This window comes from Vulpes lagopus, chromosome 2, assembly GCF_018345385.1.
Source record: "Vulpes lagopus strain Blue_001 chromosome 2, ASM1834538v1, whole genome shotgun sequence".
Classification (NCBI taxonomy): domain Eukaryota; kingdom Metazoa; phylum Chordata; class Mammalia; order Carnivora; family Canidae; genus Vulpes; species Vulpes lagopus.
Genome location: NC_054825.1, coordinates 91,742,560 through 91,749,140, shown reverse-complemented (window position 1 = coordinate 91,749,140; position 6,581 = coordinate 91,742,560).

Sequence of the window (6,581 nt, the reverse complement as noted above, 5' to 3'; positions counted from 1 at the left end):
AACACTAATAAACATAAGTAGAAATAAATCTAACAAAAAATTCCATGAGCTCTTTAATAAAATATAACTGAAATACAAAAGAAACATCATATCGGGGAGACAGTATGAATGACAAATTATAATAAAGTTATGACCACTACAACTGAAAAATAAATATAGCATCTTCAGAACATTGAACATTAATTTTAAATTTCTTTAGAAAATAAATAAGATCAACCAAGAAAAATATGAAAAAGTTTAAAGAAGTCTAGTCCTGTAATTTATTAGGACATATTACAAAAGTAATAAATGTACCATGAGAAAATAATGTTTATGTGGGGAACACTTTGTGAAATAACATCATGATAAAAACCATGAAGAAGATGAACAGAAGGGACCATATAAACGTGTAAAAGACAAATGGCAAAAGGAGAGAATTTTTTAAATTAATTTATTTATTCATGAGAGAGGCAGAGACATTTGCAGAGGGAGAAGCAGCCTCCCCACAAGCAGCCTGAGGCAGGACTTGATCCCAAGACCCAGGATCACACCCTGAGCTGAAGGCAGACACCCAACTGCTGAGCCACCCAGATGTTCCCAAAAGGAGAGAAATTTAAAAGTCAATATGTTAAATTCTGATACAAATCTGTGAGTAAAGAAAAACCGCATTAAAGAAAATACACAAAAAATATGAACATAAAATTCACCAAACAACTACAGAAAACTGTGAAACATAATTTTAAAAATGCACTCAAGGGGAACCTGGGTGGCTCAGTCAGTTGAGTGTCTATCTTCGTCTCAGGTCATGATCTCAGGGTCCTGGGATCAAGCCCCATGTTAGGCTCCTGTTCAGTGGTAAGCCTACTTCTCCTTCTCCCTCTGCCCCTACTCCTGCTTGTCCTCCCTTGCCCTCTTTCTAATTATTTAAATAAATAAATAATTTTTTAAAAATGCGCTCAAGCTCACTAATAACTAAATAAAACTAAATTTCACTTAACACTGGTGAAGACTAAAAGGGAAAAAAGTTGGCAATACGATGTGTGACTATAGGGAAATAGAGATTTTCATATAATCCTGCTGGAAGTATAAATTGAAATAATATATTTTCCTAGACACTTTTCTCCTAGGAATTTACCCTGCAGAAATACTGCCTCAAGTAATCATAGACACATGTATAATTATGTTACCTTCAGCAAAAACATAATCCAAATACCCATGATTGAGGGACTGGTCAAATGAATTATGATACCTCCATATAATGGAATAGCACACTACACAGTTATTATAAACAACGGGATGACTGTGTGTATTGGTACAGAAAGATGCCCAATATACATTGTTGAGTAAAAAAGCAAGTGCAAGTCACACATACACACTGTGTGATGTATTTTCGGTAGTATGTTTACATACATGTCTGCATAAACACAGTAAAAAAAGCTGGAAGGATAGATACCAAATGTGATCAGTGATTTTCTCAGAGGAAGGGGGTGGATATTTTCATTATTTTCTTCCTTCTTATTAATTTTTTCAGTAATGCCTATGCTATTATATTAGAAAATATAAAACAAAGAGAAATGAAAATTAAGAATATATGCTATAAATGGGGATTCAAAGGTAAACTTGTGCCTAGTTCTGACTTAAGTGCCTGAAGAGAAGAACTTTTGAAAGAAAATTACTTAGGCTAGTCCTAAATATCTGGAATTGGATAGGTTTCACAGAGATTTTTACTCTGCTTCTCCATTAATTTCTCTAGGATTATCTACTGTGCTGATTGATGGTGAGTCCAAAGGGCTGTGTCCAAGGTCAAAATGCCAGCATGAGATGCCAGAGAGTCATCAAGCCCCAAGCCAAATCCAAGTGCTGTAGCAGGATCCCCCAGTCAACAATATCAGGAACTCATGCCCGCCAAGGCAACAGTCTGACCTATTGAACCACTCTTCAATCATCTCTAGTCTTCCGTTGTTTCACGAACCATTGCTGAAAGCCAAGGAAGATGAGAACAGTTCCTATCAGGAAAATCACCTAAGACAGCTCCTAGGTTGGGCAGAACAGATGCTCTAAGGAAGTGAAAAGATATGCTTAATGTAGCAGGACATAGACTTGTAGGGAATGGAGAGGATATTAGAAATTAACTTCTGTAGCTCTTTTGGAACACCAATCACGTGAGACAGAAGCAGAAATTCCCTTAGAGAAAACTGCTGCAAATAGACTGCAGCCACAAAATAAAGAATAGTCCAGAATATATGGGCAAGCAGGCCTGTCCCTACAAATAACTGTATATTCCTATGGCCTCTCCTTCAAGGCTAACAAATTTCATTTCCTTTACAGCTTTATAACTCTTCAGAGAGATGATTTTAAAAAACACCACCACTGTCTACACTATTAAAATTTTAGCGCACAGACACACTTGCAAGACGGGGTTAGATGGGAGGGAAATCCACATGGTAGTAAAATTATTTTATAAATTATTAACTAGCTGGCATTTTCATTTAAGTAAGAGAATCATGAATTTTTCCCAGCATCGCCTTTTAAAGAGATAATAAAGTTAGGCGGTAAAAGGATTCACAACATCCTGCTGGAACAATAGATGATAAGGTCCAGGCAAATAATTATTGGCACAAACTTGTCTTTCTTTTTATAGGAAAGGAAATTTCAAGAGTAACACTGCAAACAAAGTAATTTTTATGGAGTGAAGGCAACACTGCAGTAAAATGTGCATTTGGCTGAGGTAGACTACTGGATTTAGGCCCAGCGGTGCTATTTATTAACACATGGAAGAACAGAGCTCATCCTGCGCAGCCTCTTCAAACCCTACACCTCAAGTTCTTTATCAAAAGATGGAATTGAACTAGATATCTCTAGTTATCAAATACAATTACAATTTTTCACCAAAATGCTATAGGCTATGTATCCACAGCCAGGTTACTTATTCACTGGGAGTTAAGTAATGTTGGACTGTGGAAGAATACAAAGAAAACCTATCTAAGTAAGGATTTCAAACCTATTAAAATAAAAAATAAATAAAATGGGAATGAGAAGAAGAAAGGGGGAAGGAAAGAGGGGGAAGAGGAAAAGGAAAGGGAGAGAAGAGGACAAGAAGGGAAAAGAAGAAAAAAAAAGAAGGGAAAAGAAGTGAGGAAGTAAATTAAATTTAGAATAATTTCAAGTTTTATCTGAAAACTGATTTTTTTAAAGATTTATTTATTTATTTATTTGACAGAGAGAGAGGGGGAGAGAGAGAGCACAAGCAGGGGGAGAGGCAAGCAGAAGGAGAGGGAGAGGCAGACTCCCCACTAAGCAGAGAGCCCGACTGGGGACCCAATCTCAGGACCCAGAGATCATGACCTGAGCCGAAGAGAGACAGTTAACCTAGAGAGCCACCCAGGACCTCCTGAAAACTAATTTTTATTGACAAGAGTAAGTTGACTGTGTTTTTTTGATGACATTGTTTTTAAAATGTGCTTTTTTGAATGGATAAGAAGGATATTTTCATGTTGGTTATTATAAATGAAACCATAGTATGTGTTGTTCTTCATTATTAAAACAATACACAGAGAGAGTAGTATGTAGGCAAATGGGTCAGGTTTTGTATATGATATACACAAAATATATGCAGAAATGTCATATTACAGGGAAGACATTTTGAGTTGTATAATAGAAAAACATCCAGATCAAATAAATTAGAATTGCTATTTTCTCACTGAACAGAGAAAAGTGTTTACAAGAGAAAGAGCAAAAAGGAAACTGGTAAGAAATCTAATTTCTTTTAAACTAAGATTTTATTTTTGAATAGTTTTAGTTTTATAGAAAAGTCTCAAAGCTAGTACAGAGGATTCCTAGATACCCTGTACCCAGATTTTCCTATTGTTATCATCTCACAGTGTAGGATATAGTTGTAACTAATAGTACACAATTGATACATTCGAATTAACCAAAGTCTATGCTTGATTCAGACATCCTTCATTTTTACCCACTGACCTCCTTCTGTCCTAGGATTGTATTCAGGATGCCACGTTACGGTTAGTTGTCAGGGCTGCTGAGTTGAGCCTCTGTACTGCCCTGTTTCCCACAGTCTGGTCCCTGCATGAAGCTGTTCCAGTCCTGCAGGCAGAAGCCTTCCATTCCTATCTTTGTTAAGTTGAGCTCGTACCAAAGACTACTGCTGAGGTACCAAGTTATTTCTAAAGTACAGGCTTTCCATGGTGCTCCATTCCAGAAACAGATTTCCTGAGGCCAAGACCCATTTCCTCTTACTTGATTTAGAAATAAAGTGTCTCCCGCTGACCTATGACCTCTGCACTCATGCCCTAATCACTGTCTCCCTTCCCGGCCATATTCTCAAAGGGTGGCCTTATCCCAAAGCCTTACCCCTTTGCTATGGGCCTGTGATTCTACATTTGGGCTTCTGCCTTGATCCAGTTGAAGATCTTTGTTAAATAACCTGCCTGCTTTACCTCAGGAAGCTGGGAGCTTGTTTATTTTTCTGGGCAAATCCTCTACAGGGTATTGGAATCTCGTCCCTGAAATCTAGCACCCTAGTGAAAGCCTTGCTTCCCCAGGGACACCTAGGGCTCTTGTGGCGAGGACCCACCACCCACTGAGACTCTGATATTGTGTCATGGATGTGCCCTTTCACCCCAGTCCTCTGACATGCGTGCCAAGGACTCCCTGGAGGAGGGAGGATAATGATCACCAGGGGGCTCCCATGGTTCCTGGCACTGAGGGGTGGACTCAGCCAGTTTTCTCTGACTAAATGCCCAGAGCTGTCAGCCTTAGAGCCTGGGTTAGGTTTCCCGGTGCACAGAGTGGGCCCTTCTGTCAAGCCTGGCTCCTCCCTGACTGCCCCACACTGTCAGTCACTGGCTACACTCTGCTAATGAAATACTCTTTCAAATAAACAACTCAACAAAAGGGGGAAATTGAGTCTTTGAGTGACACAAAATTTAGGAACATTTAGGACAATTTCTGACTTTATCTAAGTATGTGTTAAATTCCACACTATATTTTGTGATTTAACTAGCCAAAATTATAATAGTGATGGTATCTAACAGTGATTTTTTTCTTTGTTTAAGGCTACAGAAGTCATAATGGGGAAATGTGGTCAAGGTGAGCCACTTGCTTTAGTTCTTTTAATTGGACATGAAATTGATTAATAAAAATTTGAAAATGAAATAAAAATACTTGGAAATACTAAAACCATTGCTCATGGAAATACAAAACTATATTCATTTAGGAGTTTTTTAAAAAGATTTTATTTATTTATTCATGAGAGACCCAGACAAAGGGTCAGAGACATAGGCAGAGGGAGAAGCAGGCTCCTCATGGGGGAACTTGATCCCAAGGACCCCAGGATCTCACCCTGAGCTGAAGGCAGATGCTCAACCACTGAGGCACCCAGACGTCCCTAGGAATTTTTTTTCTTTGAAAAATATGAACATTTTTTTTTTTACCCAATACCCCAAATCAGATTTAGTAGCCAACATAAATCAGAATTCCTATAACAACTTCCAAAATTGGCTATGTTGATAAATACAACCTAGATGTTTTTCCTTATATTCTATTCATTTTAATTTAGAATAATGTTTACTATTGTTTGATAAAGTTATACTCCACTTATAATTATTGACACTTTTGTATTTAAGTGTTTCTGCCGTCTAGACAGGATACACTTATTTGTATGGTAAATAATAGATAAACGATTAGGGTGCCATTTGCTGTTAATGTGATTGATGGATTCCCCATTGCATTACTTCTCTGTTCTTATTTTAGATCCGATGCCAATGATCTCTGTCATTGTACAATGCCTACAATGCCTGCATAAAAATGAATAGGGCTCCTCATGTTTCTGAAATTTGTTCTTTGTGTTTTTTCATTTCACAAAAAAATGATGTTAAAAATTGAAGGGTACAAATGGAGCTTCAAATCAGGATACATTTGATCTATTACCACCTTGCTATATAAAATTTATTTTTCAGAGGTAGAATCTTGGGGCATTTTAGTGGGAAATAAAAAGGAAAATACTAGTAATGTAAAAGTACCTTTTTGTGGCTGGGTTTGCTGAGATGATGCAAGATGGTGGAGTGGGGCTTCTTATTCCTTCTGTGCAAGTTCACAGAGCTTGTAAAGGGTGACTGTGATAGAGGCTGAGAATTTCAGGTAACCTCAGGAAGAGTGAAAGGCCTCTGCCCATCAAGCAAATAGCTATGCATCACCTTTACTCACATTAATATCAAAAGAAACATTGATGCTTTATTTCTACCAAGAGCAGGACTCAAAGAATAGGCTTAAATTGCAGATGTTATATACATAGTACATAATTATATATATATGTACATATACATATTTCATTGTAATCAGATTAAAATTGGAGAAAATATATCCATGATCACAGGATATAATACTAAATAAACCCAGTGTCAAGATCTTGGTTTCTGATACTTTTATCACCAATAAAAGGAACCAGGCTCCATGGAGAAATGGCTGATTCTAGAACTGGGGCAGGAAATACACAAAATGAGCTTGGAGCATCTTGTAGTGTCATGAAGTAAAAAAGTGCTAAAGACAAAACAGACAAAAAAAACCAACATAACAAAAAAATCCTC